Source organism: Macaca fascicularis, chromosome 7, assembly GCF_037993035.2.
Source record: "Macaca fascicularis isolate 582-1 chromosome 7, T2T-MFA8v1.1".
NCBI classification, from domain to species: Eukaryota; Metazoa; Chordata; class Mammalia; order Primates; family Cercopithecidae; genus Macaca; species Macaca fascicularis.
In genome coordinates, this window is record NC_088381.1 from 101,895,576 (window position 1) to 101,913,686 (window position 18,111).

Consider the following 18,111-nt stretch of genomic DNA (forward strand, 5'->3'; position numbering starts at 1 on the left):
TAGCTTAAGCAAAAAGGAAATGTATTGGTTTTTAAAACTGCAAAGTACATTAGTGGGGGTAGGTAGTATATACATCTGAATCCAAGGCTCAAATGAATAAAGAGAAGCCCTCTATTTCCAGCAACCAACATTGGATCATATGGCATATGAGGACTCTAACTGGTCCTACTTTGGTCATTCTCCCAGACCCTGGTCTAATCACTGGCCTAAGGGACATGACATTTCATGATTGGTCAGGCTTGTGCTTGGGAGTAAGTAGGGCACTATGATTAATAGATTGACAGTCCTGTCAGATAAACCCTGTCTGTCTTGGTCAGTTATATCTCTGGTCCCTAGCACATAATAGTTACCAAAAAGATTAGGTAAATAAATGATTGGGAAAAGGGTATTGCACAGTTTCCTGTCAAAGCAGCAGCAGACAGAAACAATAGAATTCAATGGCAAATGCCTACATCATATGGTTAAGACTACATAAGAAAGTGATACACATGAGACAGAGACTAGCACATAGTAGCACATTGACCTGCAAAATAGATCAGGCAAGCATTGGAGCCCATATTTTCCGTGTAGAGACTGGCACATAGCAGGCACCCAGTTTTCTCGATTGACTGAGTCAGTTAAAAAGTGAACTCGGCCAGGTGCGGTGGCTCGTGCCTATAATCCCAGCACTTTGGGAGACCGAGGCAGGTGAATCACAGAAATTTAAGACCAGGTTGGCCAGCATGGTGAAACCCTGTCTCCAATAAAAATACAAAAATTAGCCAGACACAATGGCACACTCCTGTAATCCCAGCCAGCCAGGAGAGTCCTTGAACCCAGAAGGCGGAGGTTGCAGTGAGCCAAGATCACACCACTGCACTCCAGCCTGGGCAACAGAGTGAGACTCAGTCTCAAAAAAAAAAAAAAAGTGAACTCATAAATAGACAGTGAGCAATCTGGATCCCATTCCTTTGAGAATTGTTCTTCATCCTATTGCAATTGTGATTTTGTGTTTTCCTATGAACATCCAGACAGCCATATAATCAACAGGGCAAGAGAAAATGGGCATTAAATCTAACTGGAGGCATTTTAGTTAAAGACCTACATTAGGAAAACCTTCTAGGATCTAGAAAACAAATCCATGAAACTTAAGGAAACAGGCTAATTTTTATTATAATTCTTCCTGGTGGAAGAAAGTGAGCAGATGACTTTTAAGAATCCTTATCCAGTGACTGGCAGCATTTGTACCTCACATTCCAGCCCATGTGAGGACAAAGGACAGGGGATGGCAGCAGGAGACACAATATCAGAATGTTTGATTTGGAAATGTCCATAGAGCCCATCTAGTCTAATCCTCTCATTTTACTAAACAGGAAACAAGTCCTGGAGGACTGAGGTGGCTTGTCAAAGGGTCACGAAGGCAGAGTTGAATCCAGGTCTTTTCAATCCAGGTCCATTCTTTGTCTTCCATACCACACCACAGGCAGTGGTGGTCCACTCTGAACCAACAATGCCCCCATCACCCTTGTGAGGTGGTCAGGAAAGCAGGTGGAGAACAGGAATGCCTTAGTGAGAAGCTAATAAAGACCCTCCTGTGGTAAAAGGTCAAAGGGCAGGGATCTGTGCGCCCTGAAGTGTAATCCAACTTCCACTTTCAGTCACAAACTACATATTGCTAACCTACAGCTTCCTACCTGCCACTTGCCCTCATAGAGCAGGATTATGGTCTGAAGACAATCCAAAACATATACAATATTTTGAAAATAAAATTTCCTTTGTCAAGCAATTTTAACAAATAACAAGTTAGGTTGCTTTATGAACACCTTCTTTTCTAAAATAAAATTCAGGACACTAATCTGACAAAGGAGTTTTGAGCCTCTTCTGAATAAGAAACAAAATGAGAAAAAAACATTTAGGTGCTGAAATTTTGACTTGGTGTGTTTATGAGAACAGGCAGCTTATTTGCAATTGGGATAAATCCAGGACATGTGCTCACTTAGAGGCATACTTTTTACACATATGTTTGTGCCAAACTGTTAGTTATCCACCAATGTCAGCTCTCCCCTTCCTCACTGGCAGAGCTCCTATATTGCTTGGGGAAAGGGTGTGTATTAGTTCATTTTCACGCTACTATAAAGAACCACCTGAGACTGAGTAATTTATAAAGAAAAGACGTTTAATTGACTCACAGTTTTGCATGGCTGGGGAGGCCTCAGGAAACACAATCATGGAGGAAGGTGAAGGGGAAGCAAAGCATGTCTTACATGGTGGCAGGAGGCGGAGAAGGGAGACTGCCAGAGACGGAGGAGGGAGACTGCCACGTACTTTAAATTATGAGATCTCGTGAGAATCCCCATGATCCCATCACCTTCCACCAGGTCCCTCCCTCAACACGTGGTGATTACAATTCGAGATGAGATTTGGGTGGGGACACAGAGCCAAACCCTATCAGGGTGTCATTATGCCAGCTTAATTTTTTAAGTTACTCATCTCAGATGTAAGCGAAAGTCATCAAGCCTTTCTAGAAAGCCCCTTCTATTTCTATTCTCCCTCTTTCTACATCTTCTGTGTGCTGATCAGGTAGCTGGAGCTCTAGAAATCATATCATAAACATGGGATGAGGATCCATCCTAGAGATTATGGAATGTTGGGCTGCAAAGAGCCTAGGTCCTCAAAGACCTCATAAGCCCCACCACATCGGCCCTACACTGCCCTACACTGTCCTCTTAGGTTGGAGGAAAATAAAGCCCTGCCTTGTTTAAACCAGTTTTCAGATCAGACAAGCACAGTTCCTGACTGATGCAAACTCATGGCATTGACTTGGAAAAGTTGGTTATTTAGCCCCTTCATGCCTCAGTCTCTTCCTCTTTAAAATTAGGTAAGAACATTAACCAGCATTAAAGAACACACAATACAGTAGTTTTAAAATTTTGCTTATTGAGATGATTGTGGCAGAAAATGTTGTGGCAGAGTTCAGAGGAGGAAAGGAATCCTTTACATGGATCTCTGAATTCTGCTAAACTTGAATCAGAACAGCTGCTCTTCTCTTTGATGAGTTTCCCCGTAAGATTTCAGTTGGAGGGGGGAAAAAAGCTTAAAGGCTAAAATATTTGAAAATCACTGGCACAGAAAAACATTTAGGACACATGGGGCATACCATTGCTCATGAGATTGTATTTTTCCAACGTTGCCAATGCATCTGGTGATGCCAGTTGGTTCCTCTGCAGGACCAACATTTCCCACCTGTTGGTTCCTCTGCAGGACAAATATTTCCCTCCTGTAGACTAGCCTCAGGGAGCAGGACAGGGCCACTAAGCGGTGCAAAATGCCCTAATCATTGCAGGAATAAAACCAATCACCCCTGCTTCCTTCATGCTGTGCTCTAACCCCCTAAAGAATAACTAATGAGCCTGAGAGTGGTGAGGCGTGGCAGCTGCTCTGTGAGGTGTCAGAGAGAGACCAGAGGAATCTGAGGAGTCATGTCCATTCAGAAAGTGTGTTGTCACTCAGTGGCTCTCAGCCCATCTTGGATCTTTGTTCACTCTGCACACTATCTCCATTCCCGGCTGCCAAACTCCAGACTCTGCCGGGGATGGTCAAGCTGTCCTTGACTTCCTTTCTCATGCTCTCAAACATCTCTACACAAACACAGATCGTTAAAATGGATCATTCAGACAGAATATATTCTATTTGCATCACATCTTACCTCTTTCTTTCCCCACTCCACTGTACCACCCCAACAACATGCCTGCAAATACATCCTTCTGAATGGGTTTTGGAATGATGATGGGAGAAATAAAAGAGGAAAGATGACATAAAAATTAAGAGAAAGTATTTACAGCATAAGTAGTATGGAGAAGATGGAAGGTCTTTGGTTCTTGTTGGATTCATTGAGGCGGAAGGGAGTGCTAGATATATCATCTCTTGGACCTCAGTACCTCTTGCCACCTTTTTTTTTCTTTTGACACAGGATCTGGTTCTATCACACAGGCTGGAGTGCAGTGGCACCATCTTGGCTCACTGCAACTTCTGCCTCCTGGGTTCAAGCCATCCTCCCACCTCAGCCTCCCAAGTAGCTGGGACTACAGGCATGTACCGCCATGCCCAGCTCATTTTTGTATTTTTGTAGAGATAGGGTTTCACCATGTTGCCCAGGCCGGTCTCAAACTCCTAAGCTCAAGCAATCTGTCTGCCTTAGCCTCCCAAAGTGCTGGAATTACAGGTGTGAGCCACCGCGCCTGGCCAGAAAGCTTATTTGATCCAGTCAGGTGGACCAAGGCAAATGCCTTTGTTGGATGAGCTCGTTTCTCATCCCTTATCCCCTTCCTCCAAATTAGGGTCATATTACTGAGACACTGTTTCTTATATATGAACTTTAAAATGAGGTAACATTGGAATGATGGCTGTTCATAGGATGCAAGGCTGGTTCAATGTTCAAGAACCAATCAATGTAATATACCATATTAATAAATTAAAAAGGAAAAAAATCACATGATCATATCAGTAGACACAGAAAAGACACTTGACAAAATTTGACACCGATTAATGATAAAAACTCTCAGAAAACTAGGAATAGTGGGAAACCTTCTCAATTTGATAAAGAACATCTACGAAAAAACCACAACTAACATTATAATTATAGAAGACTGCTTTTCCCCTGAGATCACGTATAAGGCAAGCATGTCTGCCAGACTGTCTGCAGTCACCACTGCTGTCCAACTGTGATCTAGCCGGCTCAATAAGGCAAGAAAAGGTAATAAAAGGCACACAGAGAAGAAAGGAAGGACTAAAATTAACTCTATTTGCAGATGCAGTGATAGTTTGCATAGAAAATCTCAAGGAATCTACAAAAACATTCCTTAAACTGAGTTCAGCGAGGTCACTGACATAAGATCAACGTATGAAAATCAATTGTGACAATTAAAAAGTGAATTGTATTTCTATATTCTAAAAGTGAATATGTGGAATATATAAATACAATACCGTTTATAATCACTAAAAAAAAAAATACATGAGTGTAAAACGAGATAGCAATGGACTGCCTGCTATTCACAGGTCTCTCAGCTGCTAGAAGGCCCCATTCTGAGATAAGCCACCTCTCCACCCTGACACTAGTAAAGAGGTCAGAAAACCTTGAGTAAGGTTGGAGGTATTAATTTCGGGCAATTAATTACATTCTTTCAGCATCCATCTCCCAGAAGTTTTCACTGGGAAAATCCTTTAGGAGGACATCCCCCATTAGCTATTCATTTTTCTTTTGCACTGACTGGAGAATGAAGTGACTGTCGGCTGTGTCACACAACCCGTCGAAATTCACCCCTGGGTGAAGTGATCCTCAAATAATTACCAAATGTAGTTCAGGTAACTGAATTAGTGAATTACATTGGCTCCTTTGAGATGAAAGACTCTTTAGGAATGTGAAATACTTTGGCTCTTTGTTATTAATAACCTGAACAATGAAAGAACCCAAAGTGGTATTCAATATGCTCCAGGAATGGAATGACTAAAATTAAAGAATGCAATTGATTTTCATTTTCCATACTTTTCATTTTCTATCCTTTTCATTTCAATAGTCAGGACTGAATATGACAAGTCATCAAATCCCCTCTGATGTTAATAAGGCATCAACTACAGAGCTCCAACAAGAGAAAAATCCAGTTGAAGTATGGCAAGTAGTTTATTCTCCTGCTCTCTATGATTTATTATCTTTTCTTCTTACCATCCCATTACGACACCTACAGGTAAAAACCTCCTACCTTGAACTGCTTCATTTTCTTCAACCTTAGTCTAATATTTCGACATTAAACATCTCAACTACCTTTGCATCCTTCAGACAAACAATCACGCCCATGAGTTGTGCTTAGAAGAGCAATGTAGGAGGCCCTCGGCTTGGTGCTCCGCTGCCGGTCATCAATGCAGGGTGTGAGGACAACAGAGCCCAAAGGCAAATCCCAGGCAGACAGACCTGACCTTAAAGCAGGAGGAACGGGATGTGGCAGGGAGGGGTTAAGGTTGACAAATCAAATCCTAGTCTACCTGAGGTTGGTAGAAAGGCTGAAGATGTTTGTGCGGATGTTAGGCCCTAATCATGTTAGATATGGGGGCTGCATTTATTGAATCAGATTTGCAGTTCCTCATCTTTAGTTTTCATTTGTAAAGTGTTGAGGGTTTTCTATTTCTCTTTCTCGGTTTCAAAATACCTTTTAAAAGGTAATATATTTATTTTGGAACTGGAATAGGTAATACATTCACATAGTTCATAATTCAAAAGGTATACAATTATATATAGTGAAACCTCCCTCCCACCCACAGGCACCAGCCGCCCTGTTTCCCCTCTGAGGGCATCAGTGTCACTGACTTCCTACTTTTCCTTGCAGAAATATACAAGTGAATTTGTATAAGACACCATCCATCATCTTCTATTTACACAAATAGTAACTCACTATTCTGTTCTGTACCTTGCTTTTTTCACTTAATGTATTTTGGAGATGATGCCACATCATTTCACTATACAAAGAACTCTTCAATCTTTTCCCTCAATCTTTTTTTTTTTTTTTTTGATGACTAGTAATTCATTACATTAGACAAATGGTATCATTTGTGTAACTACTCTTCGATTGATGATCATTTACGTTACTTCCAATTTTTTGGTACTACAAACAATGCTGCAATGATTAACCTTATTCATAAATGATTTCCATGCATAAGAGTGTGTCTGTAATTTAATATAATTGCTATAAATAGAGTTATGAATATTTGAGTATTATAATCTCTAGAAATGAAATTATTGAATCAATGTGTATGTATATTTATAATTTCAATAAATACTGCTAAATTGCCAATCTGTATCACCTGATATAATGTCCTTTGCTCATTTTTCTGTTGGTTTCTTGGTCTTTTCCTTACTGGCTAGGATTCATTGTGTACCAATGAGTTGCAAATATGTTTCTCAACTTGTCCGTTGACTTTTGACTTGCTATTGTCATTTTTGCATGCAGATGTTTTTTAAAGCACAGTTGAATTTTTCAGTCTTTATTTTACGACTGCTGTAATTTGTGTCATGTTTTAAAAGGTTTTTTCCAGCTATAAATTACAACAAAAAATCTTTTATGATTTCTTTCATATTTTACGGTTTCACATGTTTATAAAATCTCTGACCCACCCATCTGAGATTTATTTGGCAAGGTGTGAGGTATAGCTCTAACTTTTAACATGTATTTACTGTTACAGCTGACTGCCCTATGGTCCAGACACCATTGATAAAAAATCCAGTTTTCCCCCACTGATTTGAAATGAGTGTTTTATCATATGCTAAATCCCTGTATGTATCTGGGTCTACTTCTTGATTTCCTATTCCATTTCATTGGTCTATTCCTGTGCCAGTGGAACCCAGATTTAATTTTTTAAAACTTAACTACACTTAATTGCACTTCAATTTTTAAAACTTTATGTATCTCCCCAAAGTGACTTTTCCTTTGGGTCAGAGACTGAGCGGAAACGAGGTTTTCTGTCTGTGTCCTGTGACTTTGTTTACTTCCCCTTGCATAACTCATGGCCAGATTTTTCTTAATCTTCCAGGAAAATAAGTTTAGCCTGTACTGTCTGAGTGGTAGAGTCGAATAAACAAAATAAGTGTGGACTTATAAGGAGATGACCATAAGAATACTGTATTTCACTTTTCCAAATCCCATTGCATGACAGACTCACAGGGGACATGCTTTTTCACTTCTAAGACCACTACTTTAAAATCAAGTTATGTTTAATAAACATTAATAAATGTTTATTTAAAATGTTTAATAAACATTTACCACATGGCAAGTTATTTTAGCTAGAATGCTTTTGGCTTCAAGTCATAGAAACCAGATTCAAATACCCTTAAACAATTTTTAAAAATTCATTGATTGGGATAACCGTAATTCCCAAGGGGAATAGGGTTGGGTAGACAGGTTCAGTGGCCAGCCCCGTTATTACAGATTCAGACTCTTACCTTCTTTCTCCTCTGCCACCCTCAGTCATTGGCTCCATTCTCAGGCTGCTCATGGCAAGATGGCTTCGGACATAACAGCACCCTGAGGAAGAAGAGAAAGTGTCAGGTCTGTTTTGTATTACTGTAAAGGAATGCCTGAGGCTGCGCAATTTATAAAGAAAAAAGGTTTATTTGGCTCCTGATTATGAGGGCCTAAGGCTGCTTCCACTCATGGCAAAAGCCAAAGGGGACCTGGCTTGTGCGGAGATCACCCAGCAAGAGAGGAAGCAAGTGAGGGGGCAGGAGGTGCCAGGCGCTTTTTTTTTCTTTTTTTTTTTTTTTTTGAGACAGAGTTTCGCTCTGTCCTCCAGGCTGGAGTGCAGTGGTGTGGGCTCACTGCAAGTTCCGCCTCCCAGGTTCACGCCATTCTCCTGCCTCAGCCTCCCGAGTAGCTGGGACTACAGGCGCCTGCCACTACGCCCGGCTAATTTTTTTTTTATTTTTAGTAGAGACGGGGTTTCACGGTGTTACCCAAGATGGTCTCGATCTCCTGACCTCGTGATCCACCCGACTCGGCTTCCCAAAGTGCTGGGATTACAGGTATGAGCCACCGCGCCCGGCCGGTTCCAGGCTCTTTTTAACCATGAGCAACCCTGGGATCTAATAGAGTGAGAACTCACCCCACCCCCGACCTACCCCAACCCCGGGAGGGCATTAATCTATTTATGAGGGATCTGCTCCCATGACCCACACACCTCCCATTAGGTCCCACCTCCCAACACTGTCACTCTGACGATTACATTTCAACATGAAATTTGGTGGGGACAAGCATCCAAACTATAGTAAAAAGCAGTTTTTCATTTCTTAGGAACAAGAAAACATTTCTCAGAAGTCTCCCATGTCTTGTGGGCCAGAATTGGTGACATGCCTATTTTTGAATCAGTCACTGGCAAGGAAATACAATTGCTCTTAGATCAATCAGACCCACCCTTGGGCTGGGGAAGGGTAAGTTTCTCCTAAGCACATGGCTGCTTGGAAGTGAGTGGATACTGCTGAAAACCTGGATTCCAGTAGTAATGGAGGTAGTTGATAGATGCTGATAATGAGTCTCCCAGTTTCCCTCTCTCACTCCCCCTCCGGACTGGTTTCCTTTGTTAGACATCCAAGTGTGCCCCTTAATATGTATTGAGTATCTGGACATATTCACCGTAAATTCACTTATTTAATACATGTTTATGGAAGTCCTACCATCTGCCCAATACTGTGCAAGGAGTTGAGGACTAGAAGAAGGAAAAATGGGGATCCTGATTTCAATGAGTTAATAGGAGAAGCAGAAAATTAAGGAATTCCATAATACAGTGATGAGTGTTACATACTTCTAACAGTGCTATGGGGCTCTAAAGAACGAGCAATTTCCTGAAGGAGGGTAGAACACATGGGGAATATTCTAGGTGAGCTTTGACAGATGAGTAGGTAAACAAGGGGGAAGGACATCCCAGGCAGGGGAAATAGCTTGTACAAGGGACCAAGAGGGCATTGGCATGGCATGCTCAGGTTACAGTAAGTTTCTTGTGTGTCACGCTATAGGATTAACATGGTGGTAAGGTGCTGTTTTACTCAGGGCATGATGGTACAGGGTCAGGGGGCTTCCGGCCTGGCTAAGAACCTCAGTTTGTACTGGTTAAGAGACGTCATCAGTGGATGCCATCCCTGAGAAGTTCTGACAGCAGTTAGAGTTAATTGTAGCATTTAGTCAGAAACACCAGATCTGTCACAAACAACAGTCAACTTTCTGAGGTCATAGACCACATTTCAGAGACTCCGAAATCTTTCTTTCACCTCACAATTGAGCTTCTTGCAAAAGTAATCTACACTTAACAATCTTCTTCATCCCCATTTAATCCTCTACCACTTATGTTGATAACATAGTTGTTGTTCCTGCTACAGTCACCTGTGGCCTCAATAACTGCAAGACACAAAACAAACAAACCACCACCAGCAGGGAAAATGACTCTTCTACTCTTCTACATTCTACCTTCTAACAACACTCAACTATTTACAATTCACTAAGGACATTAATAGCTTTGGAGACCCCAGATACAGAGAACAGTATGGTGTTATTTTTCCACTTCCGTAAAATTAAAACAATCCTAAATCATAACTTTTCCTATAAGAACTTCAATTGTATTTTAATATCAAATTCTTTTTTAAAAAAATACCTCTCTCTCCCCACTTCCTCCCTGAGTGCCTCTGCTTTGTCGGTTGTGTAAGCACATGTATGATCCACCAATTGAGTAACCCAGCAATGAACACATTGGTGCCTTGTTTGTTGTGGGTTGAATGGTACCTCAGAATGTGACCTTATTTGGAACAAGGGTCTTTATAGATGTAATTAAGGTAAGGATTTCTAGATGAGATCATCCTGGATTAGGGTGGGTCCTAACTGCAATGATAAGCATTCCTTATAAGAAGCAGAAAAGGAAAATACAGAGACATGTGAAGAAAAGCTATGTGAAGTGGGACTGAGAGATTGAAGCCATGTGTCTACAAGGCAAGGAACACCAGGATTGCTGAGAGCCACCAGAAAGCTAGGAGACAGGCATGGAACAGTTTCTCTTCACAACCTCAGAGACAATCAACCCTCCTGACACCTTAAATTTGGATTCTTGTCTCCAGAACTGTGAGAGAACATATTTCTATTGTCTTAACCCACCACATTTATGGTAATTTATTACAGCAGTCCTGGGAAACTAATACAGTCATCTGTCGATATCTGTGGGAGCTTACTTCGAGCACCCCCACAAATACCAAAATCTATGGATGCTCAAGTCCCTGATATAAAATGCCATAGTATTTGCATATAATCTATGCACATCCTCCTGTACACTTTAAATCATCTCCAGATTGCATATAATACCGGTACAATGTAAATGCTATGTAAAGAGTTGTTATTCTGTATTGTTTCGGGAATAATAACAAGAAAAAAATCTGTACATGTTCACTACAGACACAACCATTACAGGCCTAACTACAGTTTCAATCCTAGGCTGGCTAAATCTGTGGATGCAGAACCTGCAGATAGAAAAGCTGACTGCACATTGTTCTATAACATTTTGAATTAAAAACAGAACTTTTGCTTGTAAGAAAAACAAATTCACTCTACTTGTCTCAGGAAGAGAGGGATTTATTTTAAAGAATGGTAATCTCACAGGACACAAAGATAAGGAGCAAGGGGAGTTGTTGTCATCCAGGGGAGCTGACTCTCCAAGTCCGCCCCCTTCCCCTCTGTCATCCTCTCTTCTGGTTGCTTCCTTTGCTTTTACACACTCTCTGGGAATACATGGCTCATCAAGTGGCTTCAGTCCGAAGCCTCCGTAAACTTTAAGCTCACTCACCATCTGTAACTAACTTCATCTGTCAGCATGTCAATTACAAATTTTAAGGCAAGAAACTGGATTGGCTTGAGTTACCAAGGGCTGAATCTCTGACCAGCTAAGGGAGGCCCGTCTCTGGACAGTTATATCATAAGAGAGGTGGAGTCCTTCAGTTCAGAGAACTGCCTCTTCCATGGGCCACAGGAGGATTCCCCAGCCAAGGCCACAGGAGTGCGGGCAAAGCTTGGTCTCTCGGATGCCATCTGGTCATTTGTCTGCCTCCCTCACTAGATTGTAAACCACCTGAGGGCAAGAAATTCATGTTGTGTTGTCCATCATAGTCTCCAATGAGTACAGGTCTTGGTGCCTGAGACATAGGAGATACTCAAGATAAGTTTGTTTAATAACAAGTAGTTGAGTCTTGTAGAATTGTGTCTACTAAACAGACCCCCCCAAAAAAAGGTAAATGTTTATCGTGCTTGCTCTATTCTTACTTGATGAAATGGTAGTTTTAAAGCTGGCTTCTTCCCATTAGTTCGCTCTTATAAATAGAAAAGAGGTTATCTCTATGTATTTGATAAAATGGCACTCACAGATCCACATGACTCCCCTCTGTCCATGCTGAGTGTATCTAAGGTAAGCTGCTCCCTGACCCACACTCTCTCTGTTGACGTCTAAACTCCATAATCTTTTGGCTTCCACTAAGATTCTCCTTGACAGAGAGCTCAGGCAAAGATGACGTTGGGCCATCTTTTGCCTCTAGGTATGGGTTTTATTTTCTTCCCTTTTAAAAAAAATGGATTGTTTTCCCCAGAGAAGATCTTGTGACAAAAGCAATCTGATGGGAAAATCCAATGGAAGCTTCTTCAGGAGTCTGCTTAGCTTTCCAGAACATTTTCCTTTGCTTTAGCTATAGCTGGTGTGTCGAAGCTCTTTCCTAATAGCCTCTCACTTGGGTCTAACCTTGCCCAGTACACAGGACTGTGCCAAGAACTGTAGGAGATCAGAAATTTAAAAGGACTAGATGTATACATAATCTATGCCATCAAACAGCTCACAGAGTGTGGTGAACCCTGCTGGGCCACTACTGGGAGTGGGCCCAGGAATCATCAGCACCTCATCAGTGTGAGATTTGCAAACTAAAAGGGTTATAGCTCAAGAAACTACACTTCTCAGTCTGCTGGGGAAAAGATGCTCATTATAGTATCAGAAGGACAGACTTAGCCATGGGCAGGGGAGGAGAGAAACAAGAAGATTCCCAAAACCATTCTCTTTCTTCCAAGTCAGGCATCCCCCTTGGTTCATCTGAAGGCTGTAATCTCCCAAAGTTGTCATTAAAGCAGCCCCAAGGGAGAAAAATTAGGAAGAGAGCAAGTATAGAGGCTACATTATACTCTGCAAGGCATGGACATAATAATTTCTCCTATGATGAATTAGAATGATAATGTCTGTCTCCAAACTACAGCTATTTCCAAATTTAAATATTAATCACCTCTTCTCTCCCTTGTATGCAGCATCAAGGTAGGCCGGGTGCTGCCAACCGGTTGTGAAATGGTAGACCCTCAGGCAAAGGTGAAATATTATTGCAACCCACACTCACACCTGCATAGTCTCACACACACACAGAGCACATACACACTTATTGCCTGCACTTGTCCAGAGAGACAAATGGCCCAACTGCCTCCATCCAGCTCCCTGCTGGCTGCATTTCCAGAGAGACAAAGCCCCGGCCCAGTATTAGCCATATGCTCACTTCCTCCGGCATTCCCATCCCCAGTTCACCAAGGTGGCTAGGACAGTCTGGGGTCGCCTGCGTAGGGATGAGGGATGAAGGCCCCTGTTCCCATTAGGTACTCAATAGCTGTGAATTAGTAGACAAATGTGTGAATGAATGGGACCATTGGGCAGTTTGACTATCATTAGGGCAGAGTCCACACCCTCTGTCTTAGGGCCTTGGTTGCCCACAAAAAATGACGTCAGACAGAGGCGACCCAGATGAAACATAGGATCTCTCCTCACTGGGAAATTACCCTCCCACACCCACCTACTCCTTTCCCCGTCATCCCTCAACCTGGTGAAAGCTCCAGCCAGCCCAGACAGTGTCACACCCACTCCAGCTCCCTTCCTAGTCGTTTATTCACTCATTCAACGAACACTTACAGGTAGCTACTGTGTGTCAGCCACTGTGCCAGCCCTGGAAATACAGGAATGCCATACAGCCTGCTTGTCAGGCCCTGCTGGGGAGAGGGTGGAAGCTGTCCCCATTCTTTCATTCCAGGCGTGCTCCACACAAGACCATCTCTTCAGAGAACCATGGCACCTCCATTTCTTCCTTCTGAACCCTCACCCTGGTGCAGAAGCAGTGGCTCAGGAAATCTATCCTTTCACTTGCATTATAGGATTTTTTTTTTATTTTTTTAAAGCAGCAGCAGTCACAGCAGCCTTACCTTCCAAGAAGACTTTGACTCAGGCTAATATTTACATGTATTTGCATTTCCTTTGTACACATGGATGGGAAGCTAATGGGAAGAGTTTTACTAGGGAATGAAAATGCTTTCTGGGCCAGTCCTCAAAGTCCTATCACAATTGCCAATGTAAAATCAAGAAGCAACTTGCTTCGCTCCTATCTAGGTAAAATCTGGGGTTACTCTCACCCTGGTTCTTTTTCTCCACAGCCTCACAGCTCCTTGGCTGGTCTGTGTATCTGTTCAAGTCAGGCGGGGATAAGCTCTATTCTGTCCTGGTCTTCCATGCACTGGAAATTTTCTCCTCTAATTCTTCAGGTTTTGGTCATTTTTAGAGAGCTCTATGGGCACCCTCTGGTGGCTGGCTGAAAATTTCATCTGCAAAAATTGCAGTTTCATAGGAATAGCTTTATTCTGTAGTCAGCCTCTTTGGTTGGATGTTGGAAATTGTAAGTTTATTTGCTGTAGTTGGTACCACTCCTTTCATCACATGATAGATTGAGACTGAACAGTCACTTTGTCCTCTCAGGAGGAATGGTACCTTCTAGAAAGGACAGAGCTGAGGAACAGAGTTTCTCAGTGGGTTGCAGTTTTTCCAGGTCAGGCTGAGTGAACAGGCTCAGGGCTGCCCTTCTCCGGGCTCTCAAAAGACTCATTTCTGAAGGAAAACCCAATGCATGCCTGGACCAGGCCAGGCTCCCTGGAGAGTTGCTGAGCTAGAACTATGCCAATAGCTCCCCCCTTTTTTTGTTAAAAAAAAAAAAAATGACCTGAGTTAGGCCAAATAAAAATCTAAGGGAGAGCAGTGAGGTAAAAAGGAATGGAAGCATCTGGGGAGAAGGGTAAATTTTGCAGGCCTAACACGTGACCTTCCTTCTAGATTCCTGCTCTAACACCGGCCCAAGGGGCAAGCATTCCTGAGAATCTTCCTGGCCTCTAAAGAAGCACTGGGACAGGTTGGGGGATAGGAAGGGAGAGAGGAAGGAAGAGAGGCCCTAGGAAGGAGAACTATCCGCGTGAGGATGGAGCCCCCCCACCCCAGTTCTCTCCACGGCCCCCCCCGGGCGCTAAAACCAGGGGTTCTGATGAGCATGATTGCTCTGTCAACACAGTGAACACCAGCACCTGCTTTTCTCTAACTCCCTCTTTAAGGATTTAGTCTCAGGAGACTCCCCGAAGTCCGTTGATGTTGCTTTCATTTTGCAAAAAGAGGCCTAAAGAGGTTAAGCACTAGAGACTTCACCCAGCCTGCCAGCGCCAGGGCCAGGACTGGAGTTCTGTGTCCTGCCCACAGTTCTCTGAAAGATATCCCTGCAGCTGCTGCGGCTCAACCACACCCCACTCCTGCACTCTGTCTATCAGAGCAAGCCAAGCTCCGATAGGCAAATCACGATGAGGCCTTTGTAGGGCAAGGTCTTAAGGAAAGGTACCCTTGAGGCACAGGGGAGTAGCAATGTCCCAAGTGGGTTCCAGAAGCTGAAAAGACAACCAGCTTGGCTCAGATTTCAGACTCTGTGGTTTATGCCTTAGGCATATCATTTAGTTGGAAAAAAAGAGGTGCTGTCTACCAGGAGCAGCCTTCTTTATTGATACCATTTTTCTTGTGCTTGCTTTCACAGCCAGGCCCCAGGGCAGAAGGGAAGCCCCATTTCCCGTGAGCCATCAGTCACCCAACAATGGCGGTGGCTGCCAGACTGGATCTGAGAGCACCACTGGGGAGACAATGTCTTTGGTAGGCAGCCTAGAAGCTAAGGTGTGATTGGGGCAGAGTACAAAACGGACACCAGTGTGATCACACCTGTGAGAATGGACAAAACTTCACTACCCACAGTGTCATCAACCAAGAGACAGGGCAGCTCTGAGATCTGTTGAATATGAACTGGGCAGAACTCTGTCACAAGCACGTGAGTTTCCCCCTCTTGTCTCTGCTTCCAGCAGAAAGAAAATGTTATTGCATGATTATTACATGCCACACAATCACACCAACATGTACAAGGCCTTGTGCTAATTGCAGCTAACAGAGTGCTTGCTAAATATCGGTGCCATTCTAAACCCTTTACATAGATTAACTCATTAATCTTTATGATGACCAAAATGAAGGAGGTATGCCATTATCCCCATGAAAGAGGACAATGAGACAGAGAAACTAAATAACTTGCCCTACATCATGCACATAGTAAGTGGTGGAGCCAGGATTCAAACCCTGGCCATCTGGCTCCAGAGCCTGTGCTCTTAGACACTTCATCCTGCTGTTTCTCTAGGTATGTAGTATAAACTCATGTATCCTTAAAAGCTGCACGTAGTATGCACTATTATTATCACCATTTTACTGATAAGAAAACTAAGTCATATAGGAATTAAACAAAATTATACAGCTGGCAAGAGGCAGAGTCAGAATTTGAATCCAAATAGCTGGACTACAGAATCCCAGCTCTAATATGGTACTCTATCATTTCCCTTTAACAGGGCAATTTTCCAAAGCTCTCACTAGATTTGACCAAATTCCTACTGGACATTGGGGAGCATCACTCTGGCTTTGTGACTGGCCCCAGAGCCCAGGGAGTGGCCTGCCTGCCCTCCTAGAAGCAGATTGAAGGGGCTCCTCCCTCTCTGCCACTGTTCCACTGTTCCAGGAGTCCCTTCAGGTGCTAGTGGATTCATTGCCACCAGCCTCTAACAAGCAAGGCAACATCAGTCTTGATTCTGCCCACGTCACCTGGGTTTGTCTATCTGGAACTTCTAGCCCCAGGGAAGAGTCCCTTTTCCTTAGCTAGATTATTCCAATTTCCTTAGAAGTACAAGTATTTGTTTTATGGGCCATAAAGGCAGAGCCTGATCTTCCACTGTGTATCAGGCCCCCAGACCCCTCAACAGACTGACTGCTCAGGAAGTTGGGGAGTGCATGGCCCAGGGCTGGCATTCATAGGGGATTATCCCATCTGACAGCTTACTCCTTTAAGTAATGGCTTTGGAAAATTTTTCTCCTTTCTGCCTTATTGATCACATACCTGGAGTCCTTGTAAAACAGGCTCTGGCCTTTGTCTTAGAAATTTTCTGTTCTTGCTCTGTTGGGCAGTTGGGCAGTTGAGCTTTATCAACTGGGTTCAACTCCATGAGTCCAGCTTCAAAGTGCCTGGTGCTTATTCCATATGTCTTCCATTCATCCCTCCAGATCACCCCTTCACATTTCTCCAACCTGGCATGTCCCAGGGAGCTGGCCTATAAGGACAGCATCAACAGCTTCCTTGTCCTCTGGCTTTGGTTGGGTTCATCCAGTGGAGGTCACTAGTAGTAAATAAGTAGGCAGGAGGAGAGAGGGGCCAGGCTGTTTGTCCTCCTGGCTTCCTTCTTGCCACAGTATAGGTTATCTGCGTCCCTTTACTGAGGCCACAACTCCTATATTCCAGCATCCATTGGTAGGCAACAAACTACCTCCAGTACTTAACAGTTTAAAACAACAATGATCACTTATTTTATGGATGAACCTACTCTTTGGACAGGGTTTGGTGGGGCGACTCATCTCTGCTCCATGTGGCAGCTTGATTGGAGCTGGAGAATCCACATCTGAGATGGTTTATGCACGTGGCTAGCTAGTTGATGATGATTGCAACCAGCATCAACTGGGAGCTTCGTCAAGGCTGTCAGCAGAGGCCTTCAGTTCTCCTCCAGGTAGGCTTCTCCTTGAGGTTCAAAGGGTTTCCTCTCAGCAAGGTGGTTATATCCAAGAGCAAGTAGTCTTCTAAGAAGAAAGAAAATGGAAGTTTCCAAGAAAGGAAGTGGAAGCTGCCATCTCTTAAGACCTGGGCCTACAAACTAGAACATCATGTCTGTCACATTCTGTTGATCAAAGTAGTTACGAGGCCCCTCTGATTCAAGGTGGGAGAACATAGACCCCAATCTTAAAGGAATATCAAAGAACTTCAAACTATCTTTAATCCACTATGTCTTGTAAGTAGCCTCTCCTATAACTTCTCCAGATTCTAATAACTGCTCTCCCTCCTTGCTCCGTCCAGCCTGGGGCATGGCAGAACCATGCTAGTGCTAGTCTAAAGTACTATACTGTCCTTGGTGTGATTTCTCTAAACCCGATCACATGGTTATAGCAGTCTCTTCATTAAACTCTCCTCAAAATTTCCAACTTGAGCATACTCGGGTATTTGCCAGGGCCCTGGAAACATTTCTCTACCAAGTTCCTGCTTACCACCACAGGAATACTCCATGAGACCACCCTTCTCAAAATCTCTCCTCCCAACACCCACCTGCTGTCAAACTCCCACACCCCAATACCCATTCAACTTCACCTGTCACTTTCCTTCTGGCCTTTGAA

At 43.2% G+C, this 18,111-nt stretch overlaps 1 long non-coding RNA gene across 1 annotated transcript in view; it reads right to left on the reverse strand.

Annotated features, from left to right (window-relative positions):
* The window catches only part of LOC135971955 (uncharacterized), a 41,285-nt gene extending 23,761 nt beyond the window's left edge, over nucleotides 1-17,524 (reverse strand). Inside the window, exons 1-2 of the long non-coding RNA XR_010588399.2 lie at nucleotides 16,793-17,524; nucleotides 7,967-8,048 (exon numbers count right to left, since the gene is read on the reverse strand). This is a non-coding gene — a long non-coding RNA (uncharacterized lncRNA). The remainder of the gene's footprint in view (nucleotides 1-7,966; nucleotides 8,049-16,792) is intronic.
* Nucleotides 17,525-18,111: the final 587 nt, after the last annotated feature.